The sequence below is a fragment of the Arvicola amphibius genome, chromosome 2, assembly GCF_903992535.2.
Source record: "Arvicola amphibius chromosome 2, mArvAmp1.2, whole genome shotgun sequence".
Taxonomy (NCBI): Eukaryota; Metazoa; Chordata; class Mammalia; order Rodentia; family Cricetidae; genus Arvicola; species Arvicola amphibius.
Window position 1 is genome coordinate 16,167,949 of NC_052048.2, and position 24,734 is coordinate 16,192,682.

A 24,734-nucleotide genomic window follows, 5' to 3' on the forward strand; every position below is an offset into this window, starting at 1 on the left:
AGCCTCACAATTTTAAGTCCAGTGCTGGGGAGGCAAAAACCAGGTAAATCCCTGTGGCTTACAGGCCAGCCCTACCCCAGTCTACTTGGTGGGGTCTCAGGCAAGTAACAGACTGTGTCTCAAAAAGCAAAGAAATACAGAACCCATTTCATTTGCAGCATCAAAGCAAACTTTACCAGCTCCTACATGACCTTTCTGAGCACGTCCATCCATGGGCTTTGTATATAATACGCTCAGGGATGAAAAGAAGATCAAATTGAAGATATGAGAAATAACAATGAGGGGGACTATAACCTGGAGCAGTCAAGATGCACAGGTCCACAACAGTTCAGGGACCAGGAGGATGAACCACAGCAGGCAAAGGTAGATTGTTATTTGTTTGTTTTGAGACGGGGCTCATATGTTCCAGGCTGGCCTAAACTTCCTATATAGTCAAGGATGAACTTGAACTCCTAATCATCCTGCATCCACCTACAGTGCTGAGATTAGAAACGTGCCCACCAAAGCCTTGCATGCCGGGATGGGTTTGTGTGTGCTAGACAAGAACTCTACCAGCTGAGTTACCACCGGTCCTATTATTTAGCAGTTAAGGAAACTACACACATAACTCTTACTTTATTAACTTGGGCTGATGTCCTCTAACCTGCTGGGGCTTCTGTGCCGGGATGACCAGGTGCAGCAGCTACTAGATCAAGTGTTGTTGCCAAGTATCCTCCTTAAATACCAAGAGGGGAGGGGACAGGGACAGATGTGTTTGTGCAGACAGCAAGGAGCCACCAAAACACGTTCTTTTCCATCCTCCCTTGCCATCTAGACAAGCATCCTCATACTCTGATTAGGTGCTGTAAATCTCAGTTTCCTGAAGGCTTTAGTTGATGTGGAGGATGGGGTGATGGGGGGTGATTAAAAGATAAATGAAGAAAGAAAGAAGGAAGGAAGGAAGGAAGGAAGGAAGGAAGGAAGGAGGGAGGGAGGGGGGGAGGGGGGGAGGAAGGAAGAAAGGAAGGAAGGAAGGAAGGAAGGAAGGGAAGGGAGGAAGGAAGGAAGGAGGAAGGAAGGAAGGAGGGAAGGAAGGAAGGAGGAAGGAAGGAAGGAAGGAGGAAGGAAGGAAGGGAAGGGAAGGGAAGGAAGGAAGGAAGAAAGAAAGAAAGAAGGAAGGAAGGAAGGAAGAAAGAAAGAAAGAAAGAAAGAAAGAGAAAGAAAGAAGGAAGGAAGGAAAGGAAGGAAGGAAGGAAGGAAGGAAGAAAGAAAGAAAGAAAGAAAGAAAGAAAGAAAGAAAGAAAGAAGGAAAGGAAGGAAGGAAGGAAGGAAGAAAGAAAGAAGAAGCCCCATGCAAGAGGACCTTTGTCCATGCTGTCTCCGTTCCCTCTCCCCCTCATGATTGGAAATCATCCCCAGCCACAAAGCATATTCCTGGCTAGATCTGTGACCTCCAACCCACTTTCCTGCAAGAGGCAAAACTTTGAGAAAAACAAGAGGGCTGATGGCATGTGTTGAGCTTTCAAATGCTAAATGACGGTGAAAATTTTTTTGGAAGAGAAACTATCTTTGAAATTGTGCTACCCAGTAGAGTTAATGCAGCCCATATGTCCCCTACTAAGAGTTAGAAAAACAAACTAAAAACAATACTTTCACGCCTGCCAGGCTGAAATGCGATCCACTGCTTAATATTCACTTAACCCAGAGCCAAATACTTTAAAATGGTAATGATTCCAAAGGGCAGGCTGGACTCGGCGCATAAACAACAGACCTTAAAATTTATGTTCCACTGCTAGCTCTGGGCAAGTCACCTAATCTCCTAGTTGCTTCTCAATTTTCTCAGCTCTGAAATGGGGGTATCAGTACTTTGGAGGTGTTTATGAGCCACACCAAAGTGACTGTAAAGCACTTTACAAATGTTTAATAACTGTTGCTCTTTTCATAGCATGGCTTTATGACATCTTCGATTATTCATCCAGTGGCATCGAAGTAAATGACGACAACCCAGATGAGCGTGGCAGACATTTATATTCAGAGCTGGCTGCAGAAGGTGTCAGCCACCCTCTCTTGCGCCTGGCAGAGACTCGAGGAAGGCAGAGGGGGTGAGAAGGAAACTTAGAATGAAAAGAGACAGCGTTGGATACGCTAAGATCTGAGGTCATTGGAATGGGGGCGGTGGAGGCAGGCTACCAAGAAATGCAGTATCTTAAGCAACTGGCTTGGGAGTTGTATTTGGCTTTTTCTGGCTGGTCCTGTGTTGGAAAGAGAATAGGTTTCTGGGTAAAAGTTAATTACTCACTGCAGAGATTGTGGGTCAGAGTTTACTGGCCACCCTTGGTCTAGCCATTGTCCATTGTTTTCAGTCTCCCTGTGGAGAATTAAAAGAGGAAATGCTTCATTTACCTCCAAGGGACAAGGGCAGACAGTTGCCTGGTAGCCAGGAGTAACTTGTACTTTTCATACCATAGAAACCATTTTTTTGTCTTTGTTTCTTTTTCCCCAGGTGTGGTAGCACACAAGTTTTTAATCCTAGTACTCGAGAAGGTAAAGCAGGCAGATCTCTGTGAGTTTGAGGCCACCCGTGTGGGAGCTGGGAATGCCCACCACGGATCTGAGTGGCCCTATTCCCTAGGCTTCGATCCAGGACTGTGTAAAAGTGGAGAACACAGGCTGAGTGCATCTATCTTTCCTCTGCTCCCGGTGAGATGTGACTAGCTGTTTCAAGTTCTTGCCTCCTTGACTGAAGTGATGAACTGTAACATGCGATTGTGAGCCAAATAAGCCTTTCCCCCCTTAAGTTGCTTTTGCCAGGGTGTTGTATCATAGCCACAGGAAATGCATCGAGGAAACAGGGTCTCTCACTGATTCTGTACTTGATAGATTGGGCCAGGCTGGGCAGCCAATGAGCTTCAAGGATATATCTGTTATCACTGCAACCCTCCAGCTCTGAGTTAGATATGCTTGGGACTAAAGATACTGATTAAAGCCTAAGCCTGGCCTTTATAGGTGCTGAGGACCTGAACTTAGGTCCTTATACTCAGATGCAGGCACTTTGCTGACTGGACCATCTTCTCAGCTCCATTTAAACACTCCCAAGGGAAGAAATGTAAGCCAGACCTGGTGGGCACTGGTTTGTAATCCCAGCAGCTTGGGTGATTGAACAACGGGAAGCTCAAAGCCTGCCTGACCTACTGAGAAAGTTTGAGACCATCTTAGGATACTTAATGAGACTCTTTCTCAAAATAAAAAATATTAGCTGAGCGGTGGTGGCACACACCTCTAATCCTTAGCACTTGGAAGGCAGAGGCAGCGGATTTCTGAGTTTGAGACCACCCTGGTCTACAGAGCGAGTTCCAGGACAACCAGGACTACCCAGGGAAACCTGTCTTGGAAAAACAAAACAACAACAACATTAAGGATCGAGGATGTAGCTCAGTGGTAGAGTACTTGTCGAGCACACACAAGCCCTAGCTTCAATCTCCAGTATCACAAAAAAGAAAGAAAGAAGCTGGGCAGTGGTGGCCACACCTTTAATCCCAGCAGAGGCAGGTGGGTCTCTGAGTTCGAGGACATGAATGGCAAGCACCTCACCATTCTTATTCTATATTCAAATTTATTTATGTATTTTTAACATTTATTATCTATGTTTTAGGACCTTTCCTATTAAACAGAATGCCATGTTATGCCTACAGTGCCTTCACACCTTCTTCTGATCTCCATCAGTTTTAAGATTAAGGATGTCGATTTTTAAAATTTTGTGTGTGTGGGGGGGGGGGAGTGTGCTCATGAGTACAGTGGCTGCAGAGCTATGGAGGCCGGAGGACACAAGATCCTTTAGAGCACCGTTCAATGCTTTTTTTCAGAAGTGGCCTTGGTCATGGTCTCTTATCACAGCAACAGAAACGTAGCTAAGACAGGAAAGCAAGGAGATGGGAGATGGGGCAACCAAAACTCAGGACAGATGAACAAGCCTTATGTAGACACACTCCATTATAAGCTAATTAAAAATAGAATTAAAAAAGGACTTTGGACACAGGTACCTGACATGGATAGACAATGCTACCCCAGAAGACATGGTTTAATAAATAGATTCCAGGTATGAGCTCTCTTCCTATGAGTTATTGCTTAGGGAAACAAACAGCATGTTCTCATGACTTTTGGTTGCGCACCGTAACTAGATGGTAGGACCATATTGCTGATGGCACTACACACTTTCTTTATAGAACATAGATACATCAAGTTGGAGACAACCGGAGAATTTATTCCTGGCTGACTAGCTTTCATAGGAACAAGGGTGCTGTGGAGGCCCCTGGGGAAGAGAAAGCCTCAGTGGCCCTACCCATTGATGGATCCTGCATGCTACCATACCAACTTATCATCCAGATGTAGCTGTTGGTGGGGCTAACAACTGCTTTCTGATTGGGTTTGAGGCCCATTCCACAGGAGGAATGCCTAGTATCATAGCCCCAACCCAAAGCCCGTGGCTTAGGAGCACATAGCCTCTGTGGGAGAAGCTACAGCCGGAGTGCTGAGCCTTAGTGGCAGATGTACCAATTGCACCATGGCTTGAGGAACATCGTGTAAGAGCTGGAGGACGGGGAGGGGTGCTGTGAGATGTTGCCTTCTGGACACAACAGCTGCACTCCTGAGCTCACAAAGCTGTGGTCACCCACTCAAGGCCAGCACAACAAGGTAAGTCAACATTCCAGTGGGCAACGCGGACTGAACTCAATGGGCTACTAAGAAAAAAGAAAGAACAGTAGATTGGGAGGCAGATATGTTGGGGAGTGCCTGAGGGAGACCAGAAAGAGAGATTGCGGGTAGATATGGTCAAGATACGTTGTATATATCATGAAATTGCAAAAGAATACATTTGAAATATTGTTAAAAGTAAGGCTAAAAGGCTGGGTGTGGTGGGGGTGCACCTCTAATCCCAGCACTTGGGAGGCAGAGGAAGGCATTTTCTGTAAATTTGAAGCCAGATTGGTGTACGTAATGAGTTCTAGTTCAGCCATGACTACATAGTGAGACTTTGACTTAATTAACCAACCAACCAACCAACCAACCAACCAACCAATCAAAAACAAGGGATTCGGGAGGCGGCACACACAAATCCTTAGTTTTCGTCTTCAGTACCTCATGATGGTTCATGTCTGTGATTCCCACACCCAGAAGACAGACACAGATTAAAACAAAACTCTGCTCTCTGCAGGATAGTCCGTGCCTGTCCTAGGTTCATGGGTGGAAGTGTTTCTAGAAGGAGGTAACCTGGAGGGGTGCCAGGTCACAAGTGTGCCAGATGGTTGTCATGTGCCCCTCGAGTGTACTTTCTTTTGCTCTGGACTCCGTGCCCCATGAGCTGCCCTTTACGGGCTGCACGGATGACTTCCTTTCCCCTCTGGCTTCTCGCTCAGCTCAGCTCAGCTCACAGGACTTGCCAGCAAGAGAGCAGAGGAGAGAGAACGTGAGCCCGCTGATTATCCTCCTGGCTTCTGGTGGGTTTGGCTTCTGTGGCTTGGCAGTCTTCCTCCAATGACTGACCCTACACCCCTTCTTCTTGGGGGTGTAAGGTTTTAGTAACCCTTCAGTCCTTCAGGTCGATGAGTAGCAGTGAAAATCCCCACCACCCCTATATACTCACTCATGATTTTTGTTATTGCCTTTTACCCTTATGGAGATGGAGCCCAGCCAGAGTTGGGTCTCTCCTCCTATTGTGTGGGTCCCAAGATCAAATGTAGGTTGTCAGTCTTGGTGGCAAGGACAGTACCTTTAGTGGTGAAACCATATCGTCAGCCCACACACCTGATGTTTTAGGATTCATAGAGCAGTGTTGAATTTGGTGTTGGTTTATTTCTTTTGATACTGTTTTAGGCAGGATCTGCCTGGGTAGACACTGGCCATGACCATGGCTTCTTCCTGTGTTTGCTTCCCCAGTGCTGTGATTACAGGTGCGTTTCTCCACACCTGGCTCCATTAGCATTGTTTAAATGACAAGACTAGCAATTGAACCTACGACTTCACACATTCTAGGCAAGCATTTAACCATATCTTGAGCCCTCTTTTAAAAATTACATTTTTGTTTTGTTTGAAGCAGGTTTGCATGTAGCCCAGGCTTGATGGAGGCGGGTCTTCTATCAATCTGTTGATTTCATTGGTTAATTAATAAAGAAAACTGCTTGGCTTAATAGGTTAGAAAATAGGTGGGTGGAGTAGACAGAACAGGAAGAAGGAAGTGAGGTAGGTGGCTCAGACAATTGCCCGGTCTCTACAACCAGTTGGTTGCGATGAAGCCAGCCACCAGGTCAGACATGCTGAATCTTTCCGGGTAAGACACCACTCATGGTGTTACATAGATTATTAGATATGGGTTAGAGCAAGAGATGTGAGAATTAGCTAATAAGAGGCTGGAACTAATGGGCCAAGCAGTATTTAAAAGAATACAGTTTGTGTGTTGTTATTTCAGGGCATAAACTAGCCAGGAGGCCGAAAGCCCGGTGGCGGGAAGCCGGCCCACAGCTCCATACTACACAGGCTGGCTTAGAAACTGCCAAGGGTGAGTCTGAGCTCCTGATTCTCCTCTCTCCACGTCCCAAGTACAAACTGAACCAAGTGTGGCAGCACAGTCTTTCTACTTCAGCCTCCTGAGTAACTGTGATTACGGCTTGCACACTTGCTTCAATTAGCATTGTTAGCAAAGCAATAAATGAACTTCCCACCTGAAATCCTTACCCCAGCTCTCAATAAATGGGATTTCCCCTTTCCATGAGTGTTTTATTTACTTTTACTTTTTAAAAAGAAAGATGTACTATTTTTTTGTTTGTGTGTATGTAATGTGTGTGTGTGTGTGTGTGTGTGTGTGTGTATGTGTGTGTGTGTGTGTAAGGATGCGGGTGCCCATGGATAACAGAAGAGGTAATCAGATTGCCTGGAGCTGGAGTTACAGGCAGTTGTGAACCCCTGCTGTGCATCCTGGGACCTGAGTCAAGTCCTCTGAATGAGGAGGATCTGTCTTAATCACCGTGCCATCTCTAGACTGGTCCTCTTTCTCTTGTGTCAACCATATCCCGCTAAAAGGCCCTGAGTTTAGGGAAGCATACATTTTGCTAGCAAAGAAATTAAGGCCTCTAAGTTTACTGGAAATTTCCAGTTTTCACTAAAATAAAAGACTCACACTCTTCATTAGCAAAGAAATTCTCAGTAGAGGAAACCACAGTGATATCCAACCGCATTGTTACCAGGATCAAGGGGCTTCTATTCTCCACCCACTCCTCCATGAAAATCAGGTTCCTTTTTGGACTTTGAAGTGTGTGTTAACATCTGCAGACGTCCTAAGGGAAATTGGCACGAAGTACATCCATGTATGCTATTTTTAATTCCATGGGGAGGGGTGGGGGTAGCTAGGATAAATTAGGTTTCTCTGTATGAAACTTGGAATAGAAATACTTTTCAGAAGTCTGCTTAAGCAAGAAGAAAAAAAAATTAAGGTTTTTCACAGGCTTTGTATAGCTTACAATCAGGCTGTAATGATAAAAGTTCTCTCTCTTTTCTTTTTTCTGTTTTTTTTTTTTTTTTTTGTTCCTCTAGATAGGGTTTCTCTGTTGCCATGGCTGTCCTAGAACTAACTCTGTAGACCAGGCAGGCATTGACCTCACAGAAATCCACCTGCCTCTGCCTCCTGGGTGCTAGGGTTAAAACTGTGGACCACCACCGCCCTTCATATTTTTCTCTTTTTTTAAAAGTGTTTCATTTGTTTTATTTTTATTTTGTTTTATGTACATGGGCGTTTGCCTGCACATATGTCTATGTGGCATGCACGCGTGCGTGTGCGTGTGCGTGTGTGTGTGTGTGTGTGTGTGTGTGTTGCCTAAAGAGGCCAGAAGAGGGTATCAGATCCCCAGGAGCTGGAGTTCTGTCTGTAATGAGCCACCATGTAGGTGCTGGGAATTGTCCTCAGGTTCTCTGAAAGAGCAGAACAACTTTGTTTTTAATTATGAGTATTTGTTTTCAGCTGTGTGTGGGATGTGCAGGTGCCTGGGATGTCTGATCCACTGGAGCTGGAGTTACAGGCAGTTGTGAGCCACTTGGCTAGTGGGAACAGAACTTTGATTCCTCTGCAAGGGCAGCAAGCACGAGTTTGTTTTATTTTGCCTTTGTTTTTTGAAGCAGGATTTCTCTGCATAGCCCTGGCTAGCCTCAAATTGAGTGATTCACATGCCTCTGCCCCCTGAGTGCTGGGATTAGAGGCGTGTGTCATCACAGTCCAGCAACAAGCACTCAGGGCTAAGCCATCTCTCTGGGACCCTTTTTCTTTCTTTCTAATGTTTTCTACACATCGGAAGGAACACGTGTGGATGTCAGAGGACAACTTGCAGGGCTGCTTTCCCTGTTCCACCATGTGAGTTTTCTGGAGTTAGAACTCGGGCTGCAGGCTTGGCTGGAAACACCTTTACCCACTGAGCCATCGCCACAGAGACTTAAGAGAAGGGCAAGGGTGGGGCTGGAGAGATGGCTCACAGGTTAAGAACACGGACTGCCCTTTCAGAGGACCCAGGTTCAATTACCAGCACCCACATGGCAGCTCGCAACCGTCCATAACTCCATTTTTAGGGGAACGAACACACACACTCTTCCAGCCTTCTTAGGCAGTGTGTGGTGTTGTACACAGACTTACATGTAGGCAAACATTCATACACATAGAATAAATTCTCACAAAATTCAAAAATGAAGAATGTCCCCTTTTCTCTTTAGTAACATCAAACTTTAAGCTTTATTCTTAAAAAAAAAACAGTTTTGTTACATTTATTTCTTTGTATGCTAGAGTGTGTACAATAACAAGCACGTGGCCGTCAGAGGACAATTGCAGGAAGCTGTTCTCTCCTTCCACTATGGGAGCCCCGGGGATTTGAACTCAGGTCTCCAGGCTTGTTGGCAAGCACCTTTATCCAGTGAACCATGCCACCAGCTCTAGCCTTTTTTTTTTTTTTTTTTTTTTTAGTAAAAATTGATTTGGAAAAGCATTGCAATTGCAGTTTTAGAAGGTGTTTAATATTTTATTTATTTCATATTTAGTAAGGCGTGTAAGCTAGAAGGATGCTATCAGACAGGACGCATGCGTCATAGAATGGCTGGTGAAAATAACCTAGACTCGTACCATTGACGGCGTGGTCTTTGGCTCAGCAATGTGGGCATCGCTTCGGAGACTGAAAGAAATGTAGACTCTCAGGCTGCGGGGCAAAAGGTTCACTTGTTTGGTTTGCTTTCGTTTTTCTGAGATAGAGCGGCTGTGTGAACATGAAGTGTACCCCCATAAGCTTGTGTGTTTGAACATGCGCTCCCCAACTGGTGGCACCGTTTTGGACAATTGTGGAATCTTTGGGAGGTGGAGCCTTGATGGAAGATGTGTTCCTGGGTGGGGCGGAGCCCTGAGGATGGACAACCCGACTCCACATCTTGTCTGCTCTCTGTCTACTACTCTCAGCGTAGCCAGCTGCCTTCCGTTCCTGCTCCTTCCCCCTCCCCCCCACGGTGGACGCTCTCCCCTCAAACTGGGACCCAAAAGAACTCCTCCCTCCTTCAAGTTTCTTCGTTTCAGGTAAAATAATAGGAACGAACACAGAGGGGTCGCGTTTGCTGCCCAGGCTGGTCTCAAACTCCTGAACTCAAGTGACATCCCACCCCCACTCCCGCCTAAGGGTCCTGAGTACTGGGACTCCAGATGCACATCGCCATGCCTGTCCCAGAGTGGAGTTGACATGAACACTAAAGTTTGAAAAGCGGGGTGTTGAGGCCCACGCCTGCCATCCCAGCACTTGGGAGGCAGAAGCAAGAGGACTGATTTCTACAACCTTGTAGAAAAAAAAGATTTTTGAGACAATAACTCAAAGAAAATAAATAAGGGTTTGTTATTTCACACAGCAAGAAATCTAAAGATAGGGAGTTCTGGTAAGTGGCCAAAAGATATAGCCTAGGTGGTTTCCAGCTTTTTGCTTTGACATCCTAAATGCATTGCCTTGTGTCCATACAGATAACTATTCTTTGAGATAAAGCGGCAGCCATAGCACCAAACACCGTATTCTTATAGAAGATGTCAAAAAAGGTTCCTCTTCTACTTTGTCTAAAGGAGAAAAAATTATTTCCTCAGTGATAAAGTGCTTATCTAGCATAGGCAAGGCCGTGGTTCAATTCCTGGAATGGGGGGAGGGGACAGAGAGGGATGAACTTATTAGTTGAGGTGGCACATACCTGTACCATAGCAACGTGGAAGCAGAGGCTTGGTACGGTGACACACACCTTTAATTCCAGAATTTGGGAGGCAGCGGCAGGCAGATTTCTGTGAATTTGAGGCCAGCCTGTTCTATGGAGTGAATTCTAGGCCAACCAGGATATATAGGGAGACCTTGCCACAAACAAGTTTAGGCTGGGTGAGTCAGAGAAGACAAAGCAATGCCAATACAAAACAAAACAAATCTACTGAATAGAGGTGACATGTTCTAAGCCCCCAGCTTTCCTTACACTTTCTGAGGATGAGTTTATTGGTCAGGAGGAAGCTGGACCAACAAAGACCGGATCAGTTACAAACCATCTGTATGAACAGTAGAATGTAATGGCGTGAGAAAGGGCAACAGGAGGCTGCAGAAAGGGGACAGAGTTAAAGACTTTCAAAAGGAAAGAAAAAAGAAAAGGAGGGAAAGAAGGAAGGAAGGGAGGGGAAAAGGGAAGGAACAGTGAAGGTCGAGGGCTTTGTTTTGTTTTTTACCTTCCCCTGCCTCTCTCTTACACACCATGGTGCAATCTCTCTCTTACACACCATAGCACAATCTCTCTCTTACACACCATAGTGCAATTCTGAGTCTTTCCAAAGGAGGAAGCCAGGTGTGCTAACAGAGGTCTGTAATTTCTGACTTTGGGAATTTGAGGCATGAGGATCAATAGTTCCTTCTCACTTCCTAGCCTGTTTGAGGCTAGCCTGGGCTACATGAGAACCTGCCTGCCCTACCCCACCACAAAAAATAAAACAAAATAAAATTAATGGATGTTATGAGCAAGTCAAGAGGAAGTCTCAAATTGTAGGGACCTTGATCTCGACTGTCTCAAAAAAATCAAGGCGTGGGTGCCAGAGTGTTTGATGCTCCAAGTGTTGTCTCCAGACGACAACAGACCTGGGAGATTGTAAGAGAAATGCCAATCTCCAGGCCACACCCCGAGCTCTGGTTTGCACTGAGCAATCTCTGTGCTAAGCCCTGCAGGTGGTTCCGCAGCCAGATCAAGTCTGAGACTCACCCTGCCAGAGAATTGTTTATACATCACCTACCTGCCTGCGTTACTCTGCAGCCGTGGGACTATTTTGAGTGTTTTATTCCAGGAAGTGTTTTTCACTGTGCTTGTCAGTGTCCACTGCAGCCAGGTACACCTGTGCGTCCAGACAGACGAAAGGAGGAGGATGTCTAGTATTCCTAGAGTAGGAAGCCTTTAGGCTATTTGGTGTTTTTCTTTTTTCTTTTTTAATTTGATATCCTAAATCTATTTTAACTCATTTTAAAATACTACATACAGAAGCCAGAATGCAGAGTCAAGAATGGAGGAAGGTGGGGAAAAGAATGGGACCACGAAGAAAACCACTTAGACAGTTACTTGTCTGTTGTGGGTAAAGCAACAGGAATTGTGGGATACAAGAAATCAGTAACAACTTTGCTCATAAATGATGTTTCTCCCTCCTGTTTGCTTTTAATGACATCCATATGGGTGCTCTCTGTATGATCCCTTCACTGGCCTACCTGGGGGTCCTTCAGTGATGGCCTGGTCCCATTCCAGTCATCTTGTCCATAAGCTTCATAAGAATCTTGAAGCTCCCCATGTCCATAGTCATACTATTCTGACTCCCCTGGCTCTGGCTGTAATAGCCTTCCTATCTTCCTCATTCTGTCCTGTATCTGTAGCATCATCTCCACAGCCTTCGTAGGTTTCTGCTGCAGGTGCTGGAGGTAAAGGTGTTCTCTGGATGCCTGTTGTCCGAGCTCGTGGTGTTGGGCACCTCTCATAGTGGGTGGGGGTGGCACTCCTTGAGTCAGAGTGGTACCTCTGGTAATGGAGCCTTTCACTGGGGTCCCACGTACCAAAGCCCCTCGAGGTGGTTCAACACCATGACCTCTGGGAAGAGGTGGAGGAGGCGGGGCAGCTCCTTTTCCTCTCACTGGTACCCCATGATCATGAGAGGGGTACCATTCAAGTAGGACAATTCTAGAAACGTCTCCTGGCAGATATCATCCATTATATCTGGTACTAGAAATTACTTGACTTCCTCCATGGCATGGGCCATAAGAGCAACAAGCCTCACAGAGGGGCCCAGAGACTTCAATGAAGACATGCAGATCCATATTTAAATGGGCGTATTTGGGGTCTCTGTCCTTGTGAAGCTCTTCTTCCTTGGCTTTGTCTCTCACTGAACAGAGGTCTTTGCATATTTGGTGCTTTTCTTGTTGGACCAGCTACCACATCAGTTTTCTGAAAATGTTTTGTTTAGTTAGCCTGGCCTGATAGCATGGGAAGATCATCCCAGCTACTCAGGAGGCTGAGGCTAGAGGACCACATGCTCAAGGTCTGTCAGGGATACAGGGTGAGTTCAAGATTTCAAGAACAACCTGGTTAACTTAGTAAACACACACCCATGCACACATACACACACACCCACACAAATACACCGCGCGCACGCACACACACACACACACACACACACACACACACACACAGGACCTGGGCCTGGGGAGGTAGCACAGTTAGTAAGGTGTTTGTCACACGATCATGAGGACTTAAGTTTGACATCACAGAATCCATGAAAACAAACAAACAAACAAACAAACAAACAAACTGGGCTTGTTGGTGCGTGTCTGTAATCCCAGCACTGGGAACAGAGACAGGTGGATACCTGAGGTTGGCTGCAAGTTCCAGGTTCAGGGAGGGACCTGAAGAGAACAAAGGCTGAAAGATTCAGGTAAAGTTGTAGACAACCAATGTGGAGCCGCTGGGGACATCAGGGATGTCTTAGTTAAGATGGCTGCTACCTGATGTCCAGGGAACCATGAACAAACAATAACCAAGCCGGTTAGGTAACTCATTATGTAACCAGCTCTGGCAAGAATCCACTTTTGTGTGATATTCTATAATAATGTCCTTGGAACCAAAGGTGCATGCTCTCACCTGAAACAGAGATGTCAGATCTTCCTGCAGCTGCTGAGCATCCATCTCCGCTATCCTAAGTCAACTATATCAGGACCCTATCTCAAAATATAAGATGGAGGGGCTGATGAGACCGCTCAGTACATGGCTACACTGTCCTCATGTCCCAAGTTTGATTTCTTGTGCTGGCTAGTTTTGTGTCAACTTGATATGAGTTAGAGTCATTTGGGAAGAAGGAAACTCAGCTGAGAAAAAGCCCCCACCAGACTGACCTGTATGACATTATTTTTTTTTCTTTTGTTTTTTTCAAGACAGGGTTTCTCTGTAGCCTTGGAGCCTGTCCTGGAACTAGCTCTTGTGGACCAGGCTGGTCTCGATCTCACAGAGATACGCCTGCCTCAGCCTCCTCAGTGCTGGGATTAAAGTTGTGCACCACCACCGCCCGGCTATGACATTTTCTTGTTAATGATTAATATGGGAAGGCTCAGCCCATTGTGGGTGTGCCACCCCTCTGCAGGTGGTCCTGGGATATATAAGAAGCAAGCCAGTAAGCAGCAGTCTTCCATGGTGTCTGACTTACTTCTGGCCTCCACGTTCCTGCACTGAGTTCCTGCTCCTACTTTTCTCAATGATGGACTGTTGCCTGGAAGTATAAGATGAACCAAACCCTTTCCCTCCCAGGTTGCCTTTGGTTATGGTGTTTACTCACAGCAATAGAAACTCTAACAGAGACCTCCATGGAATCCATGTAAAGGTGAGAACCAACTCCATGTGAGTTGCCCTTTGACCTCCATGTTGTGGGATATTTTGATTGCATTCTGATACTCCAGAGACAGCCAATAAAATTTGCTTTGAATCAAAGGGCATGGCGGCCTACTAGCAGACCAAAATTTACCTTAGATGTCATGGAAAACTGAGGACAGAAAGACAGACACAGAAAGCAATAGGGCGGGGCTTGGGGAGAGTCTCTGGCTTTCTGGACGGAAGAATGAGAGAGAGAGAGGTCACTGGTCGCTTCTCCACTGCTTCTCTGATCATTCAGGTTCTTACCCCAATGTCTGACTCCTGAGTTTTTATTGATAAGAATTTCGATAAATGCTTCATACATGAATGCCATGTCATGCCTATATACATATATAAACACATGGTAATAATAGCAAAATTAAATATGAAAAAATAAGGTGCAAAGAACTGAAGAAGACACCATATCATGAAAGCTGGCTCTCCAGATACAGATACTGTTCTTGTGGAAGTCCCACCTCAATCTCCCTCCCCAATCTTCCTCTCCCTGAACTCTGCCTCATCTCAGAAAACCCACTGAACATGGCTGCTCCCCCAGAGATGCTCAAGACCACTCCCACAGGGTATTTAAACTGCCCCCCCAACAAAGACACATGGTTATTTTGGTCCCTCTTCACCATCTCCTCTCTGGGGGCTGGAAAATCAGCCAGGGGCATTATATCCACTAAACCTGGGATCTTTCTAAGTCTGTTAGATTTGGTCTGATTTGGATTTTTGCGTTGGTGGAGAGGCTAATCGGCATGCAGAAACTTTTCAAATACATACATATGAATATACACCACAGAACCCCTCCACAGGGGTGGGGATGTAGCTCAGTTTGATGTGTGTCTTAGTTGGGATTTCTATCTCTGTGCAGAGGTACCATGACCAAAGCAGCCCTTATAAAAAGAAAGTATTTGATTGGGGTTTGCTTATAGTTACAGAAATGCAGTCCATCTTCATCATGATGGAGACATGGTAGCACCCAGGCAGACATGGTGCAGGAGACGTAGCTGAGAGTTCTGCATCCAGATCCACAGGCAACAGGAAGAGAAAGACTCTGGGCTTGGAATGGACTTTTTGAAATTTCAAAGCCCGTTCCCAGTGACACACTTCCTCCAACAATGCCACACCTCATAATCCTTTCAAATAGCGACACTCCTTGGTGACCAAGTATTCACAACTAGCCTATGGGGGCCATGCTCATTCAAGCCACCACAGGGAGCTTACCCAGCATCTGTCAATTCAATCTCCAGGACTGCCCCCAAATAAAAGACGTACATTTGTCTATACAACTTTATTATTTGTGGCTTTTGCTTTGTTTGCTTTTTGAGACGGAGTCTAACTATATAGCTCAGGGTAGCCGCCAATGTATGATCCTTTGCTTCAGCCTCAAAAGTGTTGGGATTGTAGGCATGAGCCACCATGCTGGTCTATTTTATTTATAACTATTATTATTGTATGTATGTGCACACATGCCTGTGCTCTCAGGCCAAGGCATGCATGCCACAGTGCACATGCGGAAGTCAGAGGGTGGCTGTTGGGATTGATCTTGGACACTCAGGCTTGAAAAGCAAGTATTTTCACCCCATGGGCCATCTCAAAGGTCCTGGCCATTTATTTTCTACCTTTACTTTTCCCTCTTGTCTTGAGTTTATAGACAAAGGGCAGGGATTATTTTGTGTTTTCTGGGACTGTTTCTGCACTGCCTAAACATGTAAGTCTGTACCCCTAGACATGGAAGACTAAGCCTTCTTTGTTATTTCTTGAGTCTTCTACCATGGGTCCTTTATGAAAACTCTTCTCTGCAGTGAGAATTCTTAGGAAGAATTCATGACTCCTGTTTGCCTGCTCCATTTTACTGTGACCATGGGTATATTTGATATGTAAACTCGATATACAAATCAAATGTTCATTGATAATAAATAATAATTATCTTAAGACAATTATTTTATATATATATAAACCATTTATTCAGTATTAAACATCAAATATTCAAACAACATAATCTAAATATAGGCAAATTTTATACTTACCAGCTGAACAATAATGGTAGGGAAATGTTAAAAGTCTTTGTTTTCTGTAAGTAAATCGTTATGTTTCTACTCAGAACAGACACCTAGACGCACAGTAAATATACTGCGATTCACAACATACAGCAGTTTCAACCTTAGCGGAGGTGTCTCAGGCAGCAGTGGCTTGGTGTTGTGTAGTGTGACTGTGTGCACAGTGCATGGGGTGCTGTGTTGTGTGCTTGAGCCTCAGGCTTCAGGATGCCGTGCATGGCAGCATGACTGCACACTGCCAGAAACACCTTGGGTTTATTGTGCTTGGTTTTTAATTAACTTCTGCTTGTTGCATGTTTGCTGTTGCCAGATTTTTTTTTTTCACAACGTCCATATTCAATTACAAAAGCATATTTGGGATTGTGAGCCACAGTTTAAAGAGTTGTTCTTCTGGGTGGCCTAAACAACCGACATTTATTTCTCATGACTCTGGAGGCTGGGAAGTCAGAGTCAGGTAGTTAGCAGCTCTTCTGTCTGGTTGAAGCCTGCTTTCTGCTTGGTAGATAGTGATCTTTTCATTGCGTCCTTACTTAGTAAGAGAAAACAAATCACCTCTCATGACTCTTCTTATAAGGTGCCAATCCTAGCAATAAGGATTGCCCTCCCAAGGACCTGGTTATCTCCCTAAAATTGCATCTCCTAATACCAAAACTTTGCTTGTTAGGCTGGCCTTGAACTCATTATGTCTCCCAAAATGACCTCAAACTATCAATTCTTCTGCCTTTAATTCCCAAGTGCTAGGATTACATGTCCTCTTTGGTAGTAGGGTTACAAACAAGCAAAAAATAATGTCAGTATTCCACAAATCAACACACGAACAAAGCAAAAGGAACTTGGCAAGACAATTCTTTTTGTAAAAAAGTATTTGCCAAGTCCCAAACTGGGCTAGCCAGCACACTTGGCCAAGATGGCTCTGTATTTTATCCATAACATAGTTTGTGACTTTGTTTCATCCTATTGACGAGAGTTCCACTCCACAACCTGTCTAGATTGGCTAATTGATATAAAGAGGAAGGAGAGAGTTCAAGAAATATGAGTCCTTGCCGGCTAACTACTTTGATAGAGAAAACCTAACTATCTTTAATAGGAAAAAGAAAACATTTCTCAGCAGTATGTTAATGCGCGAGTTTCAGAGGGCACATTCAGCCTTCTAACACACTTGAAAGAAAAAAAAGCTCCAAAGTTCAGTGTTAGGAAAGTGGTCTCTATACAAGTAGGTCTAGAGAAATTAGTATCTGCACTTCAGAACGGAGTTTTGAGGAAAACATAGAAAGTGGCTTTGGGGAGGTAGAGGTGTAGACTTCCAGCTGAAGGAACAGTGTCAGCAAGGACAGGAAGGCCCAAGCAGAGCAGCAGTTGCTGGCGTCCGGAGCTGCTCAGAAGTCAGAGCTGAAGGGATTGCTGCTAAAGAGAGAGCTAGGAGACAACTAAGCACCCTGCCTTGCCCAGAACTCTCCTGGGGTAGCAGTGACAGTCAGTCATCAGGTCTTCAGCTGGGGACACACCAGGATGGCTGGTCACACCAGGAGAGAAGCTGTGAGGCAGAAGGTCATATGCATCATGGCAAGAGTCACGCTTGGTCCACTGAGCCACTAAAGGATCAGTGTATTTTGAAAACATGTCAGAGGGCTGTATTGCCAAGCATGGTAGCCAGAGGCCAACGCCTATGCTTTGCAAAGGAAGGCGGACTCAAGAATGCAAGCTTCTGCTAGCCAATGCGTGTGGAGAAAATAAGATCAAATGGTGCTGTTAAAGAGCAGGATGGCATAGACAGGAGGGCTGGGAGGGAGAAATGTGGAGTCCCATATGCATCCTTCCCAGCCACTCACATGACTCTGTGCACTTTGTCTCCCACATCTGTGAAATGGGATAATACCCGGTTGGTTCGTGAAATGGATAATACCTACCTCCTTGGTTTGTTTTGATGATCAAACAGCCCGCTGTGTGTAAAGTGTGGTAAACTATAAAGCACTCCATGATGGTTACTAATAGGACCACTGTCACACCCCCACCTCTGTCACATTCAACCACATCAATCTGGACAGGGTAAATATGATTATCACCGCACTGCTTCCTGCTGCTCAATAGCATTGTGTCATCATTAATAAACCCTGACTGTCAGCTTGAATGGGGTTGGGAGTTGCTGGGGAAGAGACAGTCCAGACTCTTCCCCTTTCCCTACACACTGTAAACATTTAAATTGGGTAAAGTGGGAATCTGCCAAAAGACTCAGTCATGAAAGTTGAATTACCTGAACACCCACATAGCGGAAGGAGAGAACTCACTTCCTGATGCTGGCCTCTGACTTTCACGTTTATTTCTGGTACATGCATTTTCCCTTACATGAATATATCTCACACAGAGAGAGACACACACAGAGACACAGACAGGCACATACACAGATACACAATACACACAGAGAGACACACACACACAAATATAAATAATTAAAGCAGGGAAAGTGACAAATGCCTCTAGTTACAGTACTAAGAGGTTGAGATAGTAGAATTGCTTGACTCTAAGAGTTTAGGGTCTAGACTTGGTTATAGGGCAAGACCCCCACATCAAAAAATAAATGAATAAATAGGTAGATAAAATAGTAAACTGCTGTGGGACAATGGTTTTACCCTGTAAAGATTTGTTTCTTGTATTTGTTTAATAAAATGCTGATTGGCCAGTAGCCAGGCAGGAAGAAGTAGAGGCAAGGCAATGAGAACAAGAGAATTCTGGGAAGAGAAAGAGTCAGTGTGCAGTTATCACCCAGACACAGAGAAAGCAAGATGAGAATGCTTCACTGATGAAAGGTACCAAGTCACGTGGATAACACAGACAAGAATAATGGGCTAATATAAGATATAAGAAAGAGGTAATAAGAAGCCTGAGCCACTAGGCCAACTAGTTTATAATTAATATAGACCTCTGTGTGTTTCTTTGGGGCTGAATGATGCAAGACTGGGCAAGACAGAAACTTCAGTCAACAGTACACAAATAATAGAAAGAGGAGACATAGGGACAGAAGAGAATGGGAGGGATTTGTTCTAGACCCCAGAATATGCTTTTAAGGGTTGGTATAAAGTTAGGTTGTGGTCTACTCATACCCTGATAATCCTTTTGCCAGAGAACAAAGCTCAGACAGTAGACGTAGTTCAGCTGGAAGGGTGTCTGGAAGGGTGTCTGGCATGTTCGAAGCCCCCAGCTTGATTCCCAGCACCACCTAAACTCAGACCTGCCATCTCAGCACTCAAAGGCAGAGGCAGGAAGACCAGTCATCCAGTGTCATCCTCAGCTACATATGAAGTTCAAGGAGAGAGCCTGAGCAACATGGGATCCTGTCTCAAAGAAAACACCTTGACAAAGCTCACATTTCTTGACCAGGATTCTGCTTTCTGTGTTGTGTCTAGTTCTTCCTCTCTTTACAACTTAGATTACAGGCCAACACATGGCTTACCACGGTGAATGTTGTCCTTTCTTCTAGCTCTCATACTTTTTATAAATCTAAAATGTTTGTGTGTGTGAGTGTGTGTAAGTGTGAATGTATGTGTGTATATGTGTCTAAGTGTGTATGTGTGAGTGTGTGAGCGTGTGAGCATGTGTGTGTGAATGTGTGTGCATGCCTGTGTGAGTGTGTGTGTGTGTGTGTGTGTGTGTAGGTCAGAGAACAGCTTTCAGGAGTCAGTCCTCTCTTCACCTGTGTTCTGAGATCTAATTCAGGTGGCCAGGCTTCAGTGACAAGTGCTTCGACTCACTGAGACACCTCCTGAGCCATCTTCTTTTCATCCTGTGTTTTTAAGATAGTCCTAGAGCACATGTGACTGAGGGTGACTTGGAACTCCTGATCCTCCTGTCTCCACCTCCCAGGACGGAGATTTCAGGTGTGCTCCACCACACCTAGATTCTCCCTGCTCTTCTTGTCCATGCTGCCCCTTGTCTGAGTTTCTTCTTGGGCAAATCCTGACACTTCAAATATGAGCTCAGTTTCTGTCACCAAAGTATGAAGTCTACTTTGGCTTCCTCAGGGAAAGTTAGATATCTGAGCCAGGAGCATCCTGGGCATTTTTCTAGTATAGGGGAGAGTGTGTTGTGTTATGTACTGGACTACTGTTGTGAGAACAGTTTACCCTGGGAGGTGTAAACAAGCGCCTACCCATCCCCATAGAACACCAGTTATCTATAAGTCAGATCTCACCAAAGTCCAGCTTGGAGAGCCAATGTGTTTTTTGGGCTTACTTACAGAATACGGTGAAAGGCTCCATACAGGAGTGGAAGTGGCTCCAGATAGCTACACTGGCGGGAAATCCCACCCAACATGAGGACTCACCCATAGCTTTATATAAGGAGTTCTGTTAACCCTCAACTGACTGTATACTCTGGCACTATATACTTTATTTCTTAGATCAACGGAAGCCATATACAATTAGGGAAGAATCACAAACAACTAGGTACAGTGTGGGAGTGGGGTTGGCTAGAATCTCAGGTGACAATCTAATGACCCTTTGCGTCTCTTCCCTCTCTGAGGAAAAGTCAACAACCAACAGGCCTGATCACTGAGGTTGTCTTGCTGTTCTGATGATTATGAGGGCTCCTATATTTGAGCTGTTCTGATGAGGTCAGCACTTTACAGTGATTGTGGAATTAGGGTAGAGGCTACACTCTGTCTTTTCATCTCAAATCTGCCATTTTTCCCCTTTGGATGAGGCTTAAGAGAAGTACTGTAAATTATCAAGAGCCTCTATTCTGGAGCCAAATGGCTTGGTTGTGTGAGCCTTTGGTCCTGCAGTGCCCACATGTATAAAATGGAGATGTTTGCATTAGTGCATATTTCACAGAATAGTTTAAAACATATGTGTGTATATACGATTATATCTGTGTACATATGCATATATGTGTCAATAACCCTCCCTTTTTTAGTGTGACTAAGGATTGATCCCAAGGCCAATGTTAGACAAATTTCCTATATCCCACCAGTCTTCTTAATTTTTATTTTAAGACAGTCTCACAAATTACTCGGGTTGGCATTGAACTCACTCTGTAGACCAGGAAGGGCTCAACTTTGCAATCCTGCCTCAGTTTTCCGACTAGCTGAGATTACAGATCCATCCTTTGCTAATACTCTCTGACCACTGAGAGTCAGCTTGTCTAGAGACCTGTCAGAGCGTTTTCACATAAAGTTAATTTTTTTAAAAAAGATCTGCTTATTATGTATAGCGTTTTGCCTGCATGTATGCCTGCAGGCCAGAAGAGGGAACCAGATCTCATTACAGATGGTTGTGAGCCACCATGTGGTTGCTGGGAATTGAACTCAGGACCTCTGGAAAAACAGCCTATGCTCTTAATTTCTGAGCCATCTCTCCAGCCTCACATAAAGTGAATTTTAATAGGATTGATTGTTTTTGCTGTATTTTGAAAGCAAAACCAGATTTATACATCCCTCAAATAGATTTGATTCTGAAATTAGAAAAGTAATTTCTCCTTTATTGATTAGAGTATTCTTCATCTTCCTTCTCTCCGTCAGAAATGGCAAGGATAAGGGCTGGGAGTTTGATGTGGGAGTCCCCTCTGAGTGCTGTGATTACCCTTAATGAATAAACTACCTTGGCCTGTTGATAGTGCAGAACTTAGGTAGGTGGGGAAGATTGGACCGAATGCTAGGAGAAGGAAGGGCAGAGTCAGAGGAACACCATGGACATGCTGAAACTTTGATGGTAGGCCACGACCTCGTGGTGATATACAGATTAATCAAAATGGGTTAAATTAAGATGTTAGAGTTAGCCAATAAGAGGCTAGCGCTAATGGGCCAAGCCGTGATTTAATTAATACAGTTCCTGTGTGATTATTTCAGGGGCCTGGGCAGCCAGGAAATGAACAAGCAGCCAAGCACCCTGCTCCTTGCAACATGGGTTTAGGAATGGAGCCGGGGAGTGGGTTTAAGGCCATGTTTCATGTATCTGGACATGTGCTTTCTTTAAAAAGTTTTTAAAAATTTATTTATTTTTATGTGCATAGGTATTTGCATACATGTATGTCTGTGTGAGGATGTCAGAATTCCTGAAACTGGAATTATAAACAGTTGTGAGCTGCCATGTGGGTGCCAGGGGTTGAACCAGGGTCCTCTGGTAGAGCAGCCAGTACTCTTAACTGCTGAGCCATCTCTCCAGGCCCTGGATATGTGCTTTCATTTTGTATGGAAAATTGAAAGAATCTGGCATCTCACAGTTCAGATTCAGGCTAGAAGCACACTAAGTGGTGAGATTTAGTGAGAAGCAGAAAAGTAGAATGACGTGAAAATTTCCTACCATGATGTCTCAAAACCTATTTGGGTCATGGAAGAATGCTTGCGTTGAGAACAGATGGAACCTTGAACCCTGAGGCGGGGTTCCTGCTGCTGCTTTACTAACAATACAACTTTAAACCTATTTGAGCTGGGAAATTTGTTATCAGATGACTCATGTGGGGAAATCCAGTTCGTTGGTGCCAAAGATGGAAGAAAGAGATTAGGCATCTGAATGCTGAGGTTCCACTCGGTCTTGTGAATGAACTACAGCTATCTGGATGGCGGGGGGGGGGGGGGGGGGGTTAGAGAAATGGCAGTTACTCACATCTAAAAAAATAAAAACATTAAAGAGCTCTATGGATTTAAATAATAAAACTTTATGCTTACATGTTTATCTTTCAAATAGCCTAAGTACTTTTATTTTAAAACATGCCATAAGTTTTTTTAGGTAAATTATATACAAATAAATTTTTTGTATTCAGCTATTTTGAGATTGAGAACTGAATTTCCCATCACCCCAATACCTTTTGGAATTATTTCCAAAAGGACCTTTCCTCTGTATGTGATGAAGAGTTGGTCCCACCTGACGGATCCAGTTAGGAAGTCACTGGGTTGTGAGGTCGCTACCTGAGTCAATGGACAAACCCTTGACTTTCACAGTCTGATGGTGTTACCCAGGAGTGGTGGCATTAGAAAATGTGGGGTAGTTGGAGGAAGTAGGTGTGCCCTGGAAGGGTTTGTTTTGATTCTGGCTCTTTGTTGCCTGGCAACCATAAGATGAGCATCTCTGTTGGGCTTTGTCCTTCTCCCATGATCCTCTGTTTCACCACAGACCCTGAAACTATCAGCCAAAACAAACCTTTGGTCCTGTGATCTCCCTGGCGTATTTTGTCACAGTCATAAAAGGTCTGGCCACTCCCATGGCACCCATATCATCATTTTTGAGAAACTTCTAATCGCCTCCTGTCTCTGAGTCTCTCTGCCTCTGTCTCTCTCTGTTCGTCTGATTTTAGTCCAGCACAGCTCAGAAGGGTCTAGGTAGGCTCACCTGCCAGCAAACTCATCTTGCTTTTGCCTCCTAAGTGCTGGGTTTACAGGCAGGTGCTAACTCCATTCGTTTTTTTTTTTTTTTTTTTCTTCCCTGTTTCCTCCCTAGCATCTGTTGGAATGAGGGCAGAAATCGGATGGTGAGCTTTCTAAAACTCCTGGCAGCCATACCAATCCTTGATTTTCTGGTTTTTTGTTTGTTTGTTTGCTATCACTGACAGTCACCCCAGGAAAGAGAAGGAACCAGAAGGCCAGCCCATGCACCTACTCACCCCGTGCACACAGGTGCCTGCTCAGCTTACTTCATCCACGGTGGGGGCAGGGAGAGGGCTCATCCAGCAACTGCTCCTTCTAGGACTCAGGTGGGGCAGCACCTAGCCGAGGTGAGATCGCACTGACTCCAACAAAGGGATGGGCAGAGACCCAGCGTATTACAGTTCAACTAGCCTTGGATTTCACTGTTGTATTATGACATGGTAGTGTGTGTTCTAAGAGCAGAAGGCAGAAGCCACTGTTCTTTGTGTGTAGTGTCTGTGTGTGGTGTATTTGTGAGTGCATGCTCATGTGGGCGTGTGTGCTTGTGGGTAGAACATGTGGAGGCCAGTGGTTGATGTCAGGTGCCTTTCTCAATGACTCTAGACCTGCTAATGTTCTTTTATATTGTCTAGCCTTAAGGCCACACTCTGTCATTACTCCAGTAAGTCAACCTTATCCAGTGTGAGACAGAGTTCACAGAGGTGTGGTCACCAAGACATGAGAATCATGGGAGATAATTGCACTTTGATAAAACTCTTGTTCATCAAATCTTGCCTTGGTGACTGCTTTTCAATAGGTGCATCTTTCTATAGGATGGGTAGGACATGCATATATCTATATCAGTGTATGTGTCTATATATCTCTACCTGACTTCCTTTCATTTCTTTTCTCCTCCCTCCCTCCCTTCCTTCCTTCTTTCCATCCTTCCATTTTCTCTGTCTCTGTCTCCTGAGACAAATCTCATGTAGCTCAGGCTGATCTCAAACTTGCTCTGAAACCAAACCTATCCTTGAACGTCTCTCCTGGTCCTTCTGCTCCCCACCCCCCACCTCCTAAAAGTTGGGATCAATTGCATTTGCCCACCTTGTTTGGGTATGGTTTTTGTTTGTTTGTTTTTAAGTATACTTAAGATATACTAAAGTACACGTGCAGTCAGTCTATGTAATTTGTGTGTGTGTGTGTGTGTGTGTGAGAGAGAGAGAGAGAGAGAGAGAGAGAGAGAGAGAGAGAGAGAGAGAGAGAGAGAGAGAGGGAGGGAGGGGGGAGAGAGAGAGAGAGAGAGAGATGCTTGGAGGTCAGAGAATCCTTGAGAATTGTTGTTTCTCTCAATATTTATGTGGGTTTGGGGATTGGCCTCAGGTTACTGGGCCTGGATGACAGGT

The 24,734-nt window shown here is 44.8% G+C and overlaps 1 pseudogene; it reads right to left on the bottom strand.

Annotated features, from left to right (window-relative positions):
- Positions 1–11,703: 11,703 nt before the first annotated feature.
- LOC119806518 lies at positions 11,704–13,218 on the bottom strand (annotated as a pseudogene).
- Between the last annotated feature and the right edge of the window lie 11,516 nt (positions 13,219–24,734).